Here is a 21182-nt window from a genome sequence, read left to right as displayed (position 1 = left end):
AGTAGCTGGAAGAAAAAAGGGCCTTTATTTCAATGTAATCATAGCAACATGCTGTGTTGTTTGATTTATGAAGACATAAAAAACAGATTAATCCAGAAAGATGCGTGAAGCAAAATGGAATGAAGAGTGTTGATAGGTGATGTGAACTCTAAGTAAAGACATATCGTACTGGAGGTCATAGATTACTACAAATATTGTTTATTAGCCAGCACATCTGCCACCTACCAGTGATAGATGGATAATGACTTCAGAACATTTACTTGTACGATACCCAAACATATCTTGATTGGCCAATCTCCCCCAATGTTTACAATGGTTTGGGAGACCAATAAGCTTTGGTCTATAAAGAGACCCCCCTCCACAGGCTGCTCTTAGGATAACATCTTCAGAGCAGACAGCTGTTCGTATGCTGAAATATTCACATGAAAGCCTCATGCTGGTCTTGAAGTCACATAGAGCTTTTTTTAAGAGTCCCCAAAATGGCTTTGTTCTATAAAAGTTTGTCGGCAACTGACACATTGGCAGGGCAGATTGATCTCTTGTGAGTTTAGTTCACTCAAAAGGACCTCTAATTTAGTTACTGTGGTAACCCATAGACAAGAAACTCAGTAAGATTTTTTGGGGGGAGGAGAAGATCGAGAGATGCACAAATTCCCTCTTGTTATAAAAAAAATAGTTATGCCCAATGCAATGGTGAGCAGAGCATGTTAGACTTGTCTACACTGCCACTTACTTCGGTATAACTTACATTGCTCAGGGGTGTGAATAATCCACATCCCTGAGCGACCTAAATTACATTGACCTAAGCTGTGGTGTAGACAGCTTCTTCCACCGACATAGCTACCACCACTCACGGAGGTCGAGTAATTAAGTCAACAGGAGATTGCTCTCTCCCGTCGGCTTAGAGCAGCTTCACCAGATGCGCTACAGAGGTGCAGCTGCATCAGTGCAGATGTGCTGCCGTACAACTTCTAGTTCAGACTAGTCCTTAGTGACAAGAGCTGAGCCCAAGGAATAGAGGGCCTGATTCACGGTTGCTCTGCACCTTGTGGATCGTCATTTGAACCAGGGCAAGATGAATGGATGCAAAGTAGGTGCCAAAGGCTATCAAATCAGAATGGTAACAGATCGTGGGAAATATTCATTCAGCAAAATATTGTCAAGTCCTGAGGAAGGCTGAAGGCTTACATGTTACAGCAGACATGAGGAAGTGACCTACTAAAAACCAGGACATTTTGCTGATCTCCTAATGCAAAAGTGCTCATTCTGAAGTGGGTGGTTGGTTGTGAATTTCGGAAATGACCTAAGGGAGTTTATATGGCTAAGATAATCATAATATATAATAATTACATTTATTAGGTACCTATCCATCAAGTGACGCCCTAGGCACCCTATACAATAAAAATATAAAAGTCATCGAAGTACGAAAACATAAAAACAACTCAATGTGCTACGCTGAAGGCCCTCTGAAATAAAACGGGGTTAAAACTCCTAAGAAGGGCTCTCCTGGAAGTAATTTTAAGATTGAAAGGAAGGGCGTTCCACAGAACAGAGTCTCTTGAGGCAAAGATTTGAACAGTTCTCATGTCTGAGCAAACCCGTACTCCAGCGCTCCTTTGCCTCCAGAGATTGCGGCACATAAGAAACCAGAAAAACGGGGAGACGTCCTGCCTTATAAGGATTGAAAACATTACAGCCAAAGCATTCAAGTCAGTCTTTGCCCACACAGGCAACCAGTGAAAGGAACATAACAGATGGTTGGGTGTGGGCAGCAGAGACGTTGCCCACGCCCAACCAACATCCCACTGCTGCACACTGCTCTCGCTGTGAGCACAGTGCATTGCAGCACAGATCATGATGTCATAAAGACATGCATCATGCACATGAAAGATAGGGACACAGATTTTCAACGTAGCAAAACGCTGCCTAGGCCACGACTGAGGCCTGAACTACCATAAATCCACGATAAGCAATGCCCAGGCTCCATTCCACACGCATCCCCTTCAGTGATTCCACAAGGAAGATTGGTCAGACTATGAAAAGCCTTTTCCTAGCTGACCTACTGAGTGCACATTAAGAAGTTCTGTGTGTTACAAATGGCAGGGTCATTTTAAGGGGTGGAATATCACTGGCACTTAAAATGTTCTTCATTTCAGCCTGTGTATGAAGAGAAGGGTTTGGCTGGCCAAAACCACACACTTCTGGAGACACATTTGCCCCAACGAAGGTATAAGATGTGGTTCTTGCTTGCCTTACCCCTTGTGGGCAAAATTTATACCTGTGCAGACGGGGTGCAAAATACTACTTTTCTGGGTCATCCTGCACCATTTTGCAATGTGCAAATGATTGCACAGCAAAGGTGAATCAGGCACATGTTGGGCAGCTGCTCTAAGTCCTTCACTGCAGCATGGAGCATCGGAAGAAACAACATTTCTGTATTGCCGCCATGATAGGCACTCATCTGGCTTTTGGCCTGTGGATCTGGCTGGGGGATTTAGCTCTCAGTGCTGCAGTCGAGAAATGCAGGGGGCAGAGTTCAGCCCAATCGTGACTTAGACTTCTCTGCCTTCACTGTGAATTTCCCTGCACCTGGGATTACTCTGAAAACTACCAGTTACTTAGATGTAGTTTTATGTGAATTTCTCTAGGTTTGTGTGTTAAGAAATTGCTGTTGAAATAGATCCTTGTGACATACAGTACATTAGCTAACAAGACCCCATTAAAAAGGAAAGGGATTCCACCACTAGTACCCCATTAAGTGAATGAGAGTCGATAGCTAACAAACCCTCCAAGGAAAGGAATAAAACTGGATACTCACACCGACCTCAGTGCAGTTCCATAGTTGGTACATCCTATAGGCATCAGTAGACTAGCTAGGTAACAAATGCACATTTAGGCTATTATGATTTGACTGTTCAGCACTAAGTGTCCTCTGGATTCCCTAATTTTATGCTTTTATTTCCCCCCGTTCTACTGTGATCAGTGTCATGGGGATGATCCTCCCTGAAAAGGACTGTGTACCGTTTTGGCTGAAGTCCATCTATGTCATTCCACACCTGGTATAAAGAAGGTTTCTTGAGAGTGACAAGATGCTGCCCCAGAAGGTAAGCAGGCAGTACTCCCAATTCCTGCCAACATACCTCCCTAATGCAACCAAATTGATTTTCATTCAGCTTTTCATTTGCATTTGTAATGAAAGGCCACATACAGACCTACTATACCTGCCCCCAGCTCCACTAACCTAAATGACTCAACATTAATTTCAACGCAGTTACACCACTTACACTGGGTCTGAATTGGTCTTGAATGTCACTAAATCAAATAGGGATGTGACCAAATATCACAAAAGTGTAGTGATCATCCCAAGTACCAACCAGCTTTAAAATATTAACATCTGTTTTATTTTGACAGGTTGGGGGGGGGGGGCAGAGGAAAGGTTTAAATCACACAAAACAATAACATTTTGGGGGCCAAATCCTGCTCTCATATTGGTGTAAATCTGAAGTCACTTCACTCAAATTAAATTCATACTCATGTCACTAACTGCAGAATTTTGCCATATGACTTTATAACAAAAAAAGTCTTTCGCGCCCCCACCCCCAAATCTTAACAAAAATTATTTACAGTATAGGCTAGATAGCTAAAGAAATGTTTAATAGATGCTGGGTTAATATTAAGGACGAAATAGTTGAATCAGGGCTGATAACTAGGCTTCCAAGGGGAAATATTTAATACGAATACCTGAAAGGGAGATATAACATAAATGCGGGCAGAACCTCCTACTGTCCTGTTATTCCAAGTGACTTTTGCAGATCCAGGTTTTAAAACAGCAAGTGAAATCCATGCACATAGAATTACTTTATCATCTATTAAAGGTGTCAGCTTTCAAAGTAGGAAATTTTAAAAATGGGAAGTTGAAAGTTACGTTGTAAGATTAATTCATTCAAATGACAATATGAGACCCCATGATTCTTCTAAAAGACATGGACAGGAAAAAGGTTACACTTTTTTTTGTTTTGTTTTTTTACTGAATAAAATAAAATGTAAAACCACTGTTCTCATGTGGGCCAAGCTAATTTTAAAATGTGGGCTACATCTGCACCTGGGTGTGTTCCTAGGCCCACTCTTAGGTAGGGTAGCTGCTTACTTGCCAGTCTGCCCACAATAGGCATTCTAGGTAGTTGAGATCACTAGTACCTTGAACCTACCACAGCATATTTACCACAAGGGGGAGTCTCTCTGCTTAAATGAAGGAGTTTTTCTATTTCATAAATCCTTCTCTTGGTAACTCGATTGCTCTGTAACGTGCAGCTATTGCAGTTTGTCTGTGAGATAACGCAGCTTTTGGGACAACAGGTGGGGGAAATATCCAGCATTCTAAACCAAACTGTTTTTTTTGTGAATGGATCCAGTTTAAAGTAAAGGAACGAGCTGGGATTTTGTGGGTAGGCATTGGGGGGGGCGGGGGGGGGGGGGGCGGGGGGAGATTTGTGTATCAGACAAGGCTCTTTCTCTTAAGCCCTAGTGAACTTGCTGGCTTCCTGGACAGCTCCTCGAGGAAGGGTAAGACAAGCGAGGGAAACAGCCCCGAGTTAAGAAAATGTCTGAGATTTAGAATATAATTTAGAAACCTTCAGGGTGTGGAAGTTTCCTAAGGTGACCAGACAGCAAGTGTGAAAAATTGGGAGGGGGGTAATAGGAGCCTATATAAGAAAAAGACCCCAAAATCGGGACTGTCCCTATAAAATCAGGACACCTGGTCACCCTACAGCTTCCTGGCATGTCACTAGCCCGCATTATCACAGCAAAACAAAGGGAGAAGAACAACCTTGTCTGAGCAGGTTTTTGTCATTGCACATTGCTCAGCAGCAGGGATACCAGCTATTCTCAATTATCCTTCAGCCTGATTAACATATTAATCATTTGTCCAGTTCCTGTAAGTGTGGGCAGCCTCTGATGGTGGTGGGAGGTTGTAACTAGCCTTGGTCCATTTCTCTTTGGGATTCACAAGGGTGCTCTTTTTAGCAGGTAGGCTAGTCTTGGACTACGATACATGAGTAGTGGGAAAATTACATCACAAACCTCAGCGATTCCAAAATTCTCTGATCTCCTGCATTCACATTAGCACCAACGCGCATAGTAGTTTCAATTGCCGATTTGGAACTATTATGTAGAGCAGGGAGGAACTCCTCTCGCTCTGCTTCTTTCAAGCTCGTGAACGTCTTGGATTTGGTTTACACCAGGTCAGAAGATATTCACATCTGTGTGCTCATGCATTTGATACACCATTTTTTCTGTCTTTGCTATGGCACAGGGAAGACTCGTTTCCCCAGTCCATTGTTACAAGGCATTAGTGTAGACCAAAGCTATTACACTGGGATATTATCCAGCAAAACAACATGTCCTGACAAACAATGTCTAGTGAGTACTGGCTGCCACTCCAAGGAAACGAGGGTTATTATTGAACAATACCAAAGACCGCTCTCTAGCTTCTTCCTCCTTCTCCATTGAATGAGTTGTTAATAGACAAGTTGTTATAAAGAAAAAGAACTAAAGAGTTTACTGGTGTCACATCTGAGGGTGCCGAGGATTACAGTGCCCTAGCCATCTGAATCATAGCCAAAGTAATCTCTGACCCAGTTTCAGAGTTGGAAGTGTGACAGTGGGTCAGCTGGAAGGAAAGGAAGAACAGTGACCAGGTTTGTAGCATGTGAAATGAGAACTGTATTGTTAGCATCAAAAGTTTAAGCAACCCACAAATTGTCATATACAGCTTTTGGAAGGCCTAGAGAAAGGTCCATATGTCAATCCTAGCGTTGGTTGAAAAATGGAAGAGACTATTTTGAAAAACATGACATTGTTTCCAGTTCACAGGATTTGAAATAGAATAATTTTCCATTGTTTGAACTTCTTTGATTTTATTTCTTTTTTTTTTATTATTTGTAATTTTTATTTTTCCTCCATTTATCCCAGTTTCTCCTTCCTCCCCTCCCCCTCTCCTTTTCCCGACTGAATGTAATAACGTGTATGATGGCCAGGGGTGGTGGTGGTTGTCTTTTAATTTGACCTTTTCTTATGCTAACTTTAGTACAGTGACAGAGTGTCATTCTGACATTTGCCAATCTGTAACTTTTCCAGAATTGAGGGAAGTTTTGATAAGTTACAGAGTAGCAACAAGAAAAATGGGGGGAAAAACAGAGGAAAATGTGAAAAAGCAAATCAACTCTAAACATCATTTATTCTATTGCATTTAATGGCAGAAAAGAATAAGAGAAAGATGAAAAGAGATGGGAAAAGGGGGAAAAACAGATAATTCAAGATTTCTGGTTTGATAAAAGAAAAGATTTTTTTTATAATCAAAACCAGAACATTTTTTGTGAAAGTCTTCATTTTAGATAAAAGGTCATTTAAAAAAGTTTCAAACAAAAAATGTCAATCAGTTCTAGTCAATATGTTTTCACTTTTATATTATTGTTACAATTTGGTACAGTCTTCAGTTAAAACCGAAGCTTAGTATCTTCTCACCATTGCTGCAATGACATCTGTTTGAGTTACTGTAGTAAGAGCCAAGACTGATGATAGCTAGTTTAATGCGGCACTTACCAACAATTTGTAGCGATCAGGAGATTGTCGAGAAGATATCCAGTGAAGTATAGGGGTAGCTGATTGCAGTAATTCCCACTAATGGGTAAGCTATCTTTGGGCTGGTCCACACTAACCCCCCACTTCGAACTAAGATACGCAACTTCAGCTACGTTATTCACGTAGCTGAAGTCGAACTATCTTAGTTCGAAGTTACCGTGGGTCCACATGCGGCAGGCAGGCTCCCCCGTCGACTCCGCGTACTCCTCTCGCCGAGCAGGAGTACCGGCGTCGACGGCAAGCACTTCCGGGATCGATCCGGGATCGATTTATCGCGTCTAGACAAGATTGCTTACCGCCGGATCCGGAGGTAAGTATAGACGTACCCTTTGATAGCTCATTTACAGTTCAGTTAAACTAGATGAAAATCAGCCCCACAGGAAACTCAGTTTTGTCTTTTTTTGTTTTAAACAGATGTCTTGGCACATGATCATATAAATCATTGCTCACAAACTGGACTAACGTGGATCAGTGATCCAGATAACAGCTTTTCTAGCCACTCTTAAGCTTTGCCCATTAACCATTGTCTCGGAATCAGAATATCTGTACCACAGAGAAAATTTCCAGTCACATACACTTAAACACTGTGTCTCTATGGCTTAAACCTGAAGGAAAGCATCTCCCTTCACTCATTGGACCACGGATAGTATTAGCATATTGCAAACTGGGGGTGAAATCCTGGCCCATTGAAGCCAATGATAAAACTCCCTTTGCCTTCAAGTGGGCCAAGATTTCACCCTGGATCTTTATAAGCTCCCTGCTCTGCAGTTACAGTTACAGTGGGTCAATGCTTGGTCCCTGCATTCATCCAGCATCAGACCATGAGCACAGCTTTCTCAGCTGTGGAACGCTCCCGAGGTCATAGACTATCAGGGTTGGAAGGGACCACAGGAGGTATCTAGGTATCTGCTCAAAGCAGGACCAATCCCCAACTAAATCTGCCAGAGCCCTCTTTTAGGGCAACGCATAAGGGCCATTTATTTCACCAGCCTGATCAGTGACCATTTTGGGGAGCCCCTCTTTTGTTTTAATCCTTTATGTAAATGTGCCGGTGCCTTTTCTTCCCTATTTTGGTGGGGCAAAACCTGAGGTCCCATCTCAGCCTTCACAGAAACAAATTCCCCCTTGAAGACTTCAGTTGAGACATGATTTCAAGGGTAGTTTGGTTCAGTACAGACTGCATATAAACTAGACAGGACTGGGCCCCACATAACCTGGGAATTGTCCCTGTTTTGTTCTGGTGGGTTGGTTTGCTTGAGAGCTATTGTGTTTGCCCTGGTACCAGACCCTTCAGTTCTGGTTGGCAGCCTATTCGGCTTGGTCGAGCTTTATTTCTGATTCTAATGCTCTGTATTGATTTTATCAGACTGCACTTAGAAGATGTCCAGCAGGCACCTTATTACTGTAAATAAAATGAGATAAATAACTTGGCTTTATTTCCGCTTTTAAAGTGTCTGGCAGCAGCCACCTCCACACTTAACTAAGGATCAGATGCTATTACTGCCAGTCTCCCACAGGGCAGCTGCCCAGATCTAACTGGCTTGTGCATCTGTGACCAAATGTGATCTGTCAGAACGTGGTGCTCCCATCCTGCCCGTGCACACTGCACAGAGCCCCAACTTGCATCCTTCCTGGGCTTTTGCTTTAGTGGTGACTCAAATAGCAATAACAGGATATAATCCCAGCCCTGATTTTTCTCCCCAGATTTGACTGCTCCTCTGCTGGCACTCCCATCCCTGGTGTGGCTTCGTGCTCCCCTTGAGTCTGAAATCTATTCAACCTGCTTGGAATTTACAAGGGACATCTGCTATAGTGATTCAGAAATCCCTACCCAGCCTCTTTATGCAGGATGGGTCAGTATAGATATCCTGCATCCCTAAGGTTGCTGACTCTGTTATAGGGTAGTTGCAGTCACCTGCGTACGGGGAGCTGATTACAGGATTGAGGCAGGTGACAGGACCTTCAGTGGGTTGTGTTATAGGGCATATGACTTGATCCCACCCCCCCTTATATCAACCTCATTCCATCTCTTAATTTAAAAAAAAAAGCATCTTAAAGCCTTTTATTCCCAAGGTGGGGGCTTTTCAGGCTGATTGCTATTGGCCCTGTCAGCTAGGGTTGAAGGTCAAATGAGGGCTAGGATTCAAATCAACTGCACTGAAATCTCATAGCCCAAAGAAGTGGAAAATTCACAATATCAGCTGATCTCAGGAAATTTCCACCATCTCGGACTGTGATATCCTGCCGTGACTTGCAAGATTCTAGCCACCTCTGAACTAGAAAATAGACCTCATTCCAGTTATTGATCCAATACAGACCCCAAGTTGGAGGTGTGGGCTCAGATCCAGGTATTCAAATACAACCCTCCACCCTTATCTCTACCCCAGCATCCCAAAATTTGAAGGAGTTCTGATTTGGAGGTACTGTGCTGGGCCCATCTTTGCTTTAAGATATGCAGGTAATAAAAATTACATTTAAAAAAAATGTTATTGCAAAAATAAACCAATACATTTTAATTAGGTAATCCAAACTCTGTTAAACAGAGTTGTGAATATTACTGTAAATATGTTATGAAAACAAGTAATTAAAAATAGTCAAAATAATGAGTAAAAATAATATGCCAAAAAGCACATAAAGAGTAATCAAGCAGAGTGAAACTGAATTAGATTAGTTTAAGTCAGGAGCTCACATACAGCACATTGTATTTTTTGTGTTTGGAAGAGTAATGCATGCTGTGAGAGGGTGTTTTGAACTTCATTAAAGAATAATCTATGTACACAACAGTAGTACTGTGCAAATAAATGTAGTGAAGCAAAATAAATATGTTTTGAGAAATGAATGACGATCAGTAGTTTGTTAATTAATTAGAACAAAGTGAGGAGTCTAAATGGGCAACTCGAATAAACGAATAAGGAAAGGCAAAATTTGCCTTAACGTCTACTGTTCTCTCTCATTCTGCTCTTTGTTCATTCTTCTGCTCACAGCTTTTGATATCTTGTAGCACTGTGGCTTACGCTCACGATTTTATCTCAGCTCTTGTCATGTCTGGTGTTTTCCTTAAGACCCAGCTCGGGGAGTCCTGAAATTACAGGAGAATCTTGGCTTTCATTTAAAAAAACGAAACAAAACAATAGTAGTTCCCAGGCCACATAGTGGTGGAGAGAAGCTTGAAAAATGTGAGCCCTGTAGGGTCAAATGCCAGAAGGCAAGTCGAGGAAAATCAGAACATAATATTGCCTCCGAAGTGTCTGACACAGGATTTTTTTGGGGCCTAGCAATACTGTTGGGGTGTCTGTGTACATAACACCAACAGACCCCGATCATTGGCGGGCGGGATTGAACCTGAGACCTCTTGCAGCTAAATGCACTAGACGCTACTGCATGAGCTAACAGCCAGCAGCCTCTAAGCTAAGGCTCTACAGACTCATTACTCTCCAAGGGGTCTCGGTGACACTGAAGGGGGACAGAGCACCACACCCTGTGGGGGTTACATGTAGATTCCAGTAATAGGGTCTCCTCCCTAGCAGGGAGAAAAGTCCACCCGTCACAGCTACGCAGTATGCCCTGGAGCAGTGACTCTCTGTCTCTTTACCATCTGGCCACACAGGTAATTAAAGCAAATGAGCTCAGGCCCCACCTTCCCGTGTGTTAGAGGCAATATCCTTCTATATCAGCTACTAACAACATACTAGGACCCCAAGGTCTCAAACATTGTAACAGCCTTTCCTGGGACACCCTTCAGTGGGAGGGAGGAGCTGGTGTCTGAGCACAGGGCCTAAGCCACTGTGGGAAGACTGACCTAAAAGGAAGCCGGAGAATGACCTGTGAGTCCCATAGGAGCTACAAGGAAGAATGGCTGGAGGAACAGGGAATCTGGAGGAATCCCTACTCCCCCCACATGCATCCATTCCCTCTTATGTCCCTGTCTCCCTCCCCTCCCTGCTGGCAAGGCCAAGATGCCATTACTTTCTCCACCTCCCCCACCAGCTCCTGGTGGGCTGGGAACCCCTGGGTGCTGATGGGGAATAGACGTGGCTTTCCTGCCCTTAGTTTTGGCCTCACAGCAGAAATGTGCATGTTCTTGTAAGTAAAAACAAACAAACAGACAAACATTTGAGGTCCCAGCCATGCACTGCCCAAGCCCCAGCGCTGAGGTCAGAGCCCATAGTTGCCCTAAAGGATCCTCCATTAAAGGGTGGGGGAGTAGGCAGGGCAGAGACAGTTTGGGAGATGTGCTACCGAGTAGCCCCTTTCCCACCCACCATTGGCACCTCCCCAGCACCTAGCATAGCTGGTGGCAGAGCTCTTGCTCAATTTCCAGGCTGCAGTGCGCTTCTCTTTGCAGACAAGCCCAGCCAAAGTACACATCCCAGTTTGCCATAAAGTGGCAAGTGCACCTGCATCCCTGCCATACGCAAGTGATGAGGGGTGGGGGTAGTGGGGGGGGTTTTCAACTGGTTGGTCCAAAGATGAATGGCTCCCAATTGGACCTAACTCATTCATGATTGCTAGAAATGGTTGATACGGTGGTACTCCAGGTAGGGAGATTTGCAGGGCCAAAGCTGAAAGATGCAGCAGATTTGGGGTTAGTTTTGTATGGCTAGGACTATCTGCATGCACCATATTTCTGTACAATCAGTTATGCTGCGGCTTTATTGACTGAGAAATCATGTCTCTCCCTTTCATTTGCACACTGAGGAGTGCCATTGTTGAGTTGCTAAATTTCAGGAATCCATTTATCAAAGCAAGTGAAAATCGCTTTGGTCTTGGCATCCTCTAGCGAACAAATTACCACTATGTTCCTTGCAGAGTCCTGGTTATCCAACACTTAGTTTATAATCCATAGCCCTCTGCCCTTTTGCAAATAACTTGTACTGCCTATCTACAGGCAGCCCATCCAGTCTTCCAGAAGCTTTATATTTGTGCCTGTCTATATGGGTTGTGTCTCCCCAGTATGCATCTTTCTTCTTAGGTTCTTCTATGGTGACCATCACCCTGGTATCTGGCAATAACCTACTGCTTAGGATTCATAGGTCTACAGTGAGAGTTTGTCCCATTTAGCGCCCGGGATCACTGCTGCGGTCTTCCGCGTGTGTTTTTGAACTAATAGCCTCCAGCAACCTTCCTAAGGAATTCTCTCTCGGGCTGGAACAGCAGCAACCCATTCCTCCAAAGAGGTTCCCAAAGACAGGAAGTGCTGTATTCCGTTATGAAGCCAGACATTTTCACTTTAAAAATTCAAGATGCTGCTGTTTATTTTTAGATGCTGGCCTTCTTGCTCCTGTAAGTACAATCCCACAGGCCTCCGGAGATGGAGCCTAAAAAAAAAAAAATCAAAAAAATCCTATTTTTCTGTTTAGTTAAATTCAGCATATTGCAGACATATTGCCGAGCAGGCTAAGCAAGCATGTGTGCTGGGCAGGGCTCAGTCTCTGGTGCGCCTAGATTCTCTTTGGTGGCAAGCTGCACTCTGCCTCTCCCATGACTTTTAACCCTCGCAGCACAAATATGCATAAGCACTCAGCTGCGAGAGGCTAGAAAGAAAAGCAACATTCTCTCCCAACCCCCCTTTCCCCTCCTTCGCTCCTTTCCCCCTGCTGGAAAGCTGCCCCCACCCCCTGGCAGGTGCCTAGGCTGAGATCCAGAACATCACCTGTCTAGCAGGCCAGTGATCTCTGCCCACCTCTCGGCTGTCGCCTTGTAAGAGCAGGCAGTGCACGCTGAGCCCTGCCAGCTGATTATTATTAACCGTTTGTAACCCTGACGGGTCAGAAACACTAAAGAGCAGTCAGTCTCTACAGCACTCCAGTGTGTCCCCCCCCTTTATTAAAATCCCCGCTCTCTCGCCACCGCCTCCATCCTAGTTCTTTGCTAATGCTGGACTAACTTCCCAGCATGCCCCAGGGAGAGGTGCGATACAGCAGGAGAACAGGGTGAGGATGGATGTGGATTGAAAGGCGGCCGATCAGGCACAGAGATATTTGCTCCTCCTGGAACCCATCACCTAGTCATGCACCCTGGGGTCAGAAACACGCTCTCTTTTCCAGCACAACACCTGCGGATGACTTTGCTTATACCCTAACATAATGACGAGTCCCTAGGATATGATACACCTCAGAACAAGCCAGTTTCCTAAGGGGCATAAAATAAGACATCTGGCTTGTAAATATGTATGTGTTCACAAGGCATAATTCAGAGAGAGCATCTAGTCCTCACATCACTATGTTGTTTCTTTAGTATAAAATAGCCTGCATTGCCTTTCACTTTCATTTGGAATTGTATTCTATACATATTTGATATTACTTCAGAATCAGGTTTTAAGGATGTTCAAATGAATTGGGACTGGTGAATTAACTAGAAAGGAGTTTAACACAGATTCAATAATCCTTCCTCTCTGCCATTTCCCCAATTTTAGTTTTAAATGTACTCCTCCTCCCCTGCGGTCATGGCATAATCAATCGCTAACTTATCTCAGATGGCAGGGAATTTGACTTTTCACATTTGAAGAGTTGGGTTTTTTTTCAGATGATTCTGCAATAGGTGGAGTTTTCTTGTAATTGTTTCAGAGCTGCATATGTCAGGGCTAACTGGGCCCCCTCCTCAAATTCAGATGGTCAATCACAAGAGGTCTGAATTTGCAGGGTGGACTATTTAGAGGACCCAATTGTGTCTTGTTAAATGTGATCATTTAGGGTGGGATTCAAAAGTGGCTAAGGGTACCTGAAAAATCTTTCAGAATCTGGGTTTAAACAATGTAGGACAACAAGTCCCATTGTTTTTCTATGGGACTGAAGCTCCTAAATCACTTGGCACTTTTCAAAAGTCCATCCTTCATAACAAAAGCCCCAGTCTGCACTGGGAGCTGTTTGCACAGACCCCGGGTGTTCACTCTGTTTGAGCAGCACCCTGCACCCTTGTAGCAGGTGAGGGCAGGAGTCCACTCCCACGGTTCCAGTGCAGGATCAGGGCCTTACTCATTGAATTTTGGTTGACATGTCTGGTTTTCACACAGACAATCACCTGTGTGGGGAAAATGGGATAAAAGTTTAACTTAAGCCCTTCACTGCTGCGTGAGCATCCTAGTGAATAATCAGGAACCTTGTTGCTCAAAGGTATTGATGGCTTGGGTCCCGGGCGGCCTATGCTGGATAAGATGCCAAACTGAGTAAGTGGTTTAGGCCCTGTCTGTCCACACGGCTCAATGCAGTATCATGGCCTTAAGTTTTATCCACTCTAATTGACTTAGGGCATAGGAAGAAGCATCTCTCTACTACACCTCATTAAAGCAATGCCAGTCCAGGATCATGAGAGGAAAAGCCAGAACAGTATTTTTCAGGACTGTTTTAAACTATAGCCTAGGTGGTATTTTGACAAGAGTTTTTTGATTAGGTCTCTGAGGCTCGGTGTAAATTTACAGTTGTTTAGCAGAGATATAGAAACAGAAACTTTTTAAATGCTTCAGAGAGTCTCATACGCATTATTTGCTATACCAGAGGGCTGTCCAGAGTTTCAGCCTGTTTTCTAATACCATGTAATTCATTTGCAGTGGTGTTTGATTTGTATATAGCATTTAAAATGCATTTGGGACTGGTGAAAGGTGCAGGACTGGCGGTGATAGAGAAAGACGTTACCCGCAAAGCCCGTACAGCGCAGACTACCAGGGCAATGTTTTCCTACATTGTCCTGCCACTGTGCAACTTTTGACCAGGAGAAGTGTTAATCTCTCAAGGGTGGTGGATAGTTGAGTCTACAAATGGTCTATCATGATGGTGGCTTTTCTGAGGTGGGTACTTGTCTCCTAGATCAATCTCACACAGATCACTATACAGCTTGAAACAGCAAAACACATAGACAGGTGCTTCGGTACCATTGATTTCAATAGGACCATTGACATTACTGAAGTCGAGCATGTGCTGAATCAAGGCCTCAGCTGGTCACGTCTAGCAGCCCATATCTACCTGTCCCCTAATGGCTTGAAAATCTGCAGGATTTTGTGATATCTTTAGTTGGGAGGTGAGGATCAGAAAGACAACTAATGCATTATAGATTGCAGACCAGGAGATGGGTCTTTGTTATCAGGGAAAGCAATTTCACCTTGGTATTAGAAAGATGCAGTGCTGCAGCCATCAGGCAACCTTGGGCAAGTCAATTCACCACCACTCTGCCTCAGCATCTGTAAAATGGGAATAAGAATACATAAATACCTGCTATTGTGTCCCTGTTAACGGGAGAGTTACTTAGGTGAGTAACATTAACACTATTTCTTATAGAGGGCTATTCCTCAGTAGATCTCAAAACACTATACAAAGAAGGTCAATATCATCAGCCTCATTATATACATGGGGAAAGTGAGACACATAGTTGAAGTGACTTGCCTAAGGTCACCCAGTAGGCCCATGAGAGAGCCAGGAATAGAACCCATGTCTCCTGAGTCCAAGGTCAGTGCGCTAGCTAGTAGGCAACACTGCCACTCCAATGTAGGCACTGTCACTAGAGTGAGGTACATAACATAGCTGTTATCCTGGGACTTTGGACTGCATGAGAGCAGTCACACAGCATTCGCCAGACTCCCAAAGTTCTGTCTCAGCAACCAGTGGCTTCAGTGTAAAATCTGGAATGAATTCTCTGGAGCCATTCTCCTCTGCAGTAGTTTCAAAGAATTTGTGCAAGAGTCTGGGAGGGATGTCCCCAAGATATTGCATATCACAGAGCTGTTCTGAGAAATAATTTGTTAACATGCCAAATCCTGCAGCCTTTACTTATGTGAGTTATCCCACTGAAGTCACCAGAGTACTCACCAGAGTACAAGGGCTGCAGGATCAATCTTTGTACAGCCCTCTGGACATGTAGAGAGAGTGCTAAATGTTATTATTTAATATATTTTAGTTTATTATAGGCTTGTGAGACCCTCTATGGAAATTTTGGGTGGCTTGAAATGAGTTTGTGGACTCCTTATCAGACAGTAACCGGGGCAAGAACTGAAATTTGCGAAACATGTTAGAAAGAGTAAACCAGTCTATTTTGGAATGTAAACATCCATCTCTAATCTAACAGCTCTCTCTAGCAGCTAAACTAGTGGCCTTGTAGACAGCCGGATAGGGAGATGATTATGCTTCTCGCAGTATTTTTTTATTTTTAAAGCAGCTAATCCAGGTTTTTTTCTTTCAATAAGCCGACAATGGTTTAAATTGGAAATAAGCCACTGTCAGTCATTGAGTCTCACTGGGAAAATAAAAGGTTTGTCCATTCTTCTACCAGCCAGTGTAGTGAATGGATCTTTTTATATGAGAAGGAAAGGAGAGTAGACAGACAACAGGAACATAGTGATGGAAAAAGGAAAATTCTGTTTTATTGGGGGGTGGTTTATTAGCCACCACTGAAAACCGAGGAGCTCTGAATCACTGGGATATTTTGGAAGGGCCGTTATTATTTAGGAAGTTACCCCGCATTTTATTCATCAACCTGTGATTGTGAAGTGCCCTGTGATATTCAGTAAAAACAAACAAAAAAAACCTGTTTCTATGCCAGCAAAATCTTCATAAGTTGCCTCTTTAGGGGGCTTTAGCTTACAGCCCAATCCTTCACACTCAAAACTCCCCCAGAGATCAGCTGGAAGTGGGAGTTTTCAGTGAACAAGAGAGCACAAGATTCTGCATTAGGTCCCAATCTTGTGCATAGGTCCCGATCTTGCAAGGTGCTCAGCATCTGGGATCATTATATCCCTGGGAAAAAGAAGAACAGGAGTACTTGTGGCACCTTAGAGACTAACAAATTTATTAGAGCATAAGCTTTCGTGGGTAAGTTCCCGTTAAGGTCTAGTAATAGATTTTATCACCTGTAGGGAAGTGGGATGACTGATTTTTGTTCAAGACACAGGCTGCCCCTGCTCTTTTCTTTTGGGGAGGTGGGAGAAGAAAGGAGCCAAATTCTCTCTGAGCTGATGGACTGTGTCTAGCTGTATGCCCCAAAGGTTATACTCAGAAAACTGGCTGTGCTTTCCCATTGTGACTCTAGCTAAGTCCTGTTTTATGGTTAAAGGAAACAGGTCCTAGGGCTGTAGTCACTGCACGAAGAGACCTATAATGAGCTTTCTTGAACCCGCATTTAATAATAATTAAAAAAATTGCATATCTACAAGGTCCCATTCAAGCAGCAGACCTGCTAATTGCATACATAAAGCATTTGCAAACATTAGCCTTATCTCCTCAAGTGCCAACAGCAAACTGTAGAGCCATGGTGAAATTGCTGGGAGTTACAGAAATAGTGCTTGCTGAGCAAAAGATGTCAGAGGGATGGGTGAAAATCATTATCATTTAGAGCATAAACATTTAAATGATGTTTTATGAACAGAATCCATTCTCTTAGGCCCTGATCCTGCAAACACTTATGCATGAACTTAACTTTACTATCACGAGTAGTCTACCCATGATAGTAGAAATTTAAACACATGCTTAAGTGTTTGCAGGATTGCAGCCATAGACAGAGTAAAACAAGGGTGAACATCATCATCAGCAGATTCTGTCCCTAAATTAACATGCCTGTCAAGATAACTGTTCCTGTTTTATTAGTATTCCCTATGTAGCCCAAATATTTGGCCAACCCCATCTTTTTTTTATTTGTCAACCTCTCAGAATGTTAAAAGTGATTCTTTTCAGGGAGTTAGTTGGTTTCCTCTCTTTACAGGGATTCTAGGAACTCGCATGGCTTAGTTAAGGCACTTGACTGTCTATGTAAATAGTCTAATACAAAATCCTATTGCCCTCAAATCTTGATATAATTAAGCAAAATAATACAGCTCCCAGGGTGGGAATAAAGTATGTTTGTGAATTATCAATGGAAATAAGGAGGATTCATTCCTGCAACAGCTCAAAATTAAATGCCCATCAGCTATTAGTTCCCAACAGTAAAACAAACTTTTAAAGTACATTTTTTCCATGTAATTCTCAACTCATCTGAAAAATGATAAGGTGTTTGTACCAATTTAGGATGTGATCCTGCATACGTTTACCTTTACTCACATTACTAGCCACACTGAAGTTAAGGAGACAACTCATGTAACATTAAATCAGGTGCATTTGCCAAATGTTAGTCCTCTTTGATGCCATCACCGACATGCTGTGCATCCAGGATTTTAATGTACATGAAGGGACAGATTCTGCGCTGGGGTGCCCATGCATTGAACGCAGTGAGAACTGGGTGTGGCTCTCGGGGCAGAGATTGCCTCTAACGGAAAAGCTGTGTTATACACCAGCAGAGTGATCCACTATATTATTTATATATAGTGAGCTATGTTATGAGGTGGGCGTAACCACCACCACCTTTCATTTAAGATCCTTGTAAGAAGCCATTAAGCTCCTCTATGGAACCAGACAGCAGAAACAATAGCAGCCTTCACCCAAAGCACAGGCACGTGTCACTGCCCAAAACAAAGGCACAGGGAAGGCATGTGGGGAGAGGGTTTTTCTGGATATTGTTTTGTGAACATTAGTGCGTGTTTGAAAGAGAAACAGAAAGACCAGAGAAGGAGAGAAAAGTAGCAAGGAAGCACCAGACAGCCAGAGGAGCAGTTATAGCTAGAAAAAACGAAGATAATTTTAGGCTAAGTACTGGCTAGAAAGAGGCTTGGAGCTGTGAGCAAAGAAACTGTCTCCTGCGGTGTTCAGGGAAATTGGACTTTGTGCAAAACAGGATGACATCAGAGAAATTCCTGATTCTATTATCCATTTTCCCTCCTAACAGAAACAATCCTCAGAGCCCAGGGGCAACAACATATATTAGCTACCGCCAGGCTCAGATTCATACAGATACTGCCCTTTATCTGTAACTCTTGTGACGTGTATTTTTGCTTACACAACTCAGCCTATTATACTACTTCCCTCAGAAGGATGAGGATGCATTGCACACTGCCACAAGGTTTGACCCACCATGTTTATAGCACACAATAGATGAGCCTTAATTTGCAGAAAGTCTTTACAAATGGAAAAAAAAACTTTTCTAAAACACATTATTGAATAGATATCGTGCTGTGCTTAAATCAATGAAGCTTATATTGTGGCTTAGGCCTAATTTTAGGCCAATTCAAAAACGGAATCACCTGATGTTAGGATACTGGCAATGTTTCATGACAGATGTGTATGGTGCTGATTATGTGTGTTTGATTTGTGTATGGGGGGGGGGGGAAATCAATGGAAACATCTTAAGAAGTCAGGCAGATGAGATAAAGATAGTAGCTCTAACAGTTCTCATTCAGGGGTTGGTTGGTAGGGTAGCATCATCTAGTAATCAGGGGGTAAGCCTGGCCCCTGCAGGGGAGTTGTTGGTAGGGGATCCCTCACACTCCACTGGGCTCCCACCCAGGGCCTTTAAGGGCCATCAGTGATCAAACAGCCAGGGACTGCTTAAAGCTTCCCTCCGTGGGCCACTTCCTTCCCTTCCCCTCCCTCCGACAATCCCAAAATCGCTGTCTGGGTTACAGCAGCGTGAAGGGTGTCCACTCACCACAAGGCACCTTCGGGTGGCTGTGCGAAGCACATAGCATGGTAGCTCTCTTTCTCTCTCAGGCAGCAACTGCCTCCTCCTGGGCCATATCAGTCCCAGGGCTTTCCCTGGCTGAGGTAGTCCAAACCAAACAGAGGGAAATTAACAAAACCCAGAGTCCATATGAAAGGGAGAGGGGTACGCTTCCCCCTCAGCCTGCTCTGTAGCAGGCCTTCCCTTCCCTCAGGGAGGGACTTTTGGGCAGTTGTTGTGGGGTGGGATTCCGCCTCGCCTTCAGCTTACCTCTGCTAGAGCAGCAGAATGCAGGTCCACTCTCTTCTCTGGTCTACCCCCAAGTGAGCTGCTCCCCTGCCTTTTAACTGCTCCTCCAATCAATGCATTTCCTACAGGTGTGTGTGTGTGGGGGGGGGGCAGGCCCAGCTGAGGCCATACCAGTTCCTTAATCCCTTGTTGCCCAGTGTGGGGGGTTTGCATACCCAGGGCCAGTGCAACCTATTAGGCGACCTAGGCGGTCGCCTAGGACACTACAATTTGGGGGGCGGCGACCGCGGCGGTATTTCGGTGGCAGGACCTTCCGCTGCCTCTGTGGGGGGCGGCATTTCGGGGCGGTACCTTCCGCCATCTAGGGCGGCAGAAAAGCTGGCGGCGCTCCTGTGCATACCCCATCACAGTAGCCTAAAAGGCAAAGAGGAAGACGCAAGCGTGTCGATTTGGCAGAACTGGTAAAATTTCAAGCATTCAGGCTTGATATCACGGTCAAAAGATATTTTTCCTGAATAAGGATTTGAGACTGTTGCACCAATACTGTAACAGGGTCAGCACCCACCTCTGGCGAGCGCCCTCTCTGGGTGGGTGTGTCTGCAGTCTTTAAACCAGTCCCTCTGGAGGCAATGGTTTTGCCCTCTTTGTCTGTTTTGGCCCCAGTCTTCTGCTGGGCCTCCTGACAGTTCAGTCTCCTTCTGGGAGTTTACTGATGTCCAATTGTAGGCCCTTTCCCAATGGCCTATGGAGGGGACCTGGGCCCATGTAGCCAGCCAGGAGCTCTTCCTTGCTCCCCTGGTCTCTACTAGCACTGTGCTGTCCATTGTGTTGTCGTTCCCTTTGCCAGCCACACGCCTCCAGTTCTAGCAAGGAACTGCTCGGTCTCTGCTGCTGTAGCACCTGGTGCTGGGCCCTGATTGCCACTCTAGCCAGCTTGGAGGACCTCTCCACTGCTCCTGACCTGAGACAAACATGGCAGGACTCTGAAACCTCCAGCAATGGCCCTCTGGGCCTAGTCCACCCCCTCACAAATACATTTGAATTATTTGGGAGCGGAAAATCAGTTAGTGAGTTATATCACTGTGGAAAGTATCCTCACTAGGAAAAATGTTATGCCCATACTATTTTCTTGGCCTAGAAGATCAACCTTTTTTTCCGAGAAACTTTTCTGAGACCCTTTGTTTGCTTCTTGCAAGGTGGCTTTATGCAACTAGAACTACATTTTTGTGTGTTAACTCAGGGCTTGTGAAAGGTGCTGAGCTGACAGTCTTGGATGCTGAAAGCCTCCAGTTTATCCACAGAGCAGGGACAGCACAGGCTGTGGCAGTGCAGGGGCAACACTGATGTGAAAAGACCATCTCCCTGCATTAGCAAGCCGCTCATTGTCCATGCATATCCATCTCCTGGTCTCTCTAAGGCTATGGCTATACTTTCAGATGTAGAGCGCCGGGAGTTAAACCAGCCCTCGGAGACAGCCACAGAAAAAGTGCTGCTGTGTGTTCACACTTGCTCCATGTGACTGTGGAGCATGTCCACATTAGCAGCTCATGCAACCCCACAGAGAGCAGTGCATTGTGGTAGCTATCCCAGTGTGCAAGTGGCTGCAGCGTGCTTTGGGAAGGGTTTGCAATGCCTAATGGGGCAGGCACAGCGTCACATGATGCAGGTTTCCCATTCCCATTGTTCCATGGGTAGCCTACCAGATTGCCAGCTGCTTTTCAAATGAGAGAGTGGGGAGTGTGACAGGGAGTGTGTGTGTATGTGGGGGGAGAGACAGTGTG

General features: G+C 44.3%; 1 long non-coding RNA gene across 1 annotated transcript; it reads right to left on the bottom strand.

Moving 5' to 3' along the window:
• Positions 1–9142: 9142 nt before the first annotated feature.
• Positions 9143–19462, bottom strand: LOC135972520 (uncharacterized). Its single transcript, XR_010588987.1, has 3 exons — positions 19423–19462; positions 14737–14815; positions 9143–11960 (listed from the first exon to the last, which is right to left on the bottom strand). It is a non-coding gene; the product is annotated as an uncharacterized LOC135972520 (long non-coding RNA).
• Between the last annotated feature and the right edge of the window lie 1720 nt (positions 19463–21182).

This window comes from Chrysemys picta, chromosome 7 (genome assembly GCF_011386835.1).
Source record: "Chrysemys picta bellii isolate R12L10 chromosome 7, ASM1138683v2, whole genome shotgun sequence".
Classification (NCBI taxonomy): domain Eukaryota; kingdom Metazoa; phylum Chordata; order Testudines; family Emydidae; genus Chrysemys; species Chrysemys picta.
The sequence above is the reverse complement of the archived record's forward strand: the minus strand, read 5'-3'. Positions and strand labels throughout refer to the sequence as shown.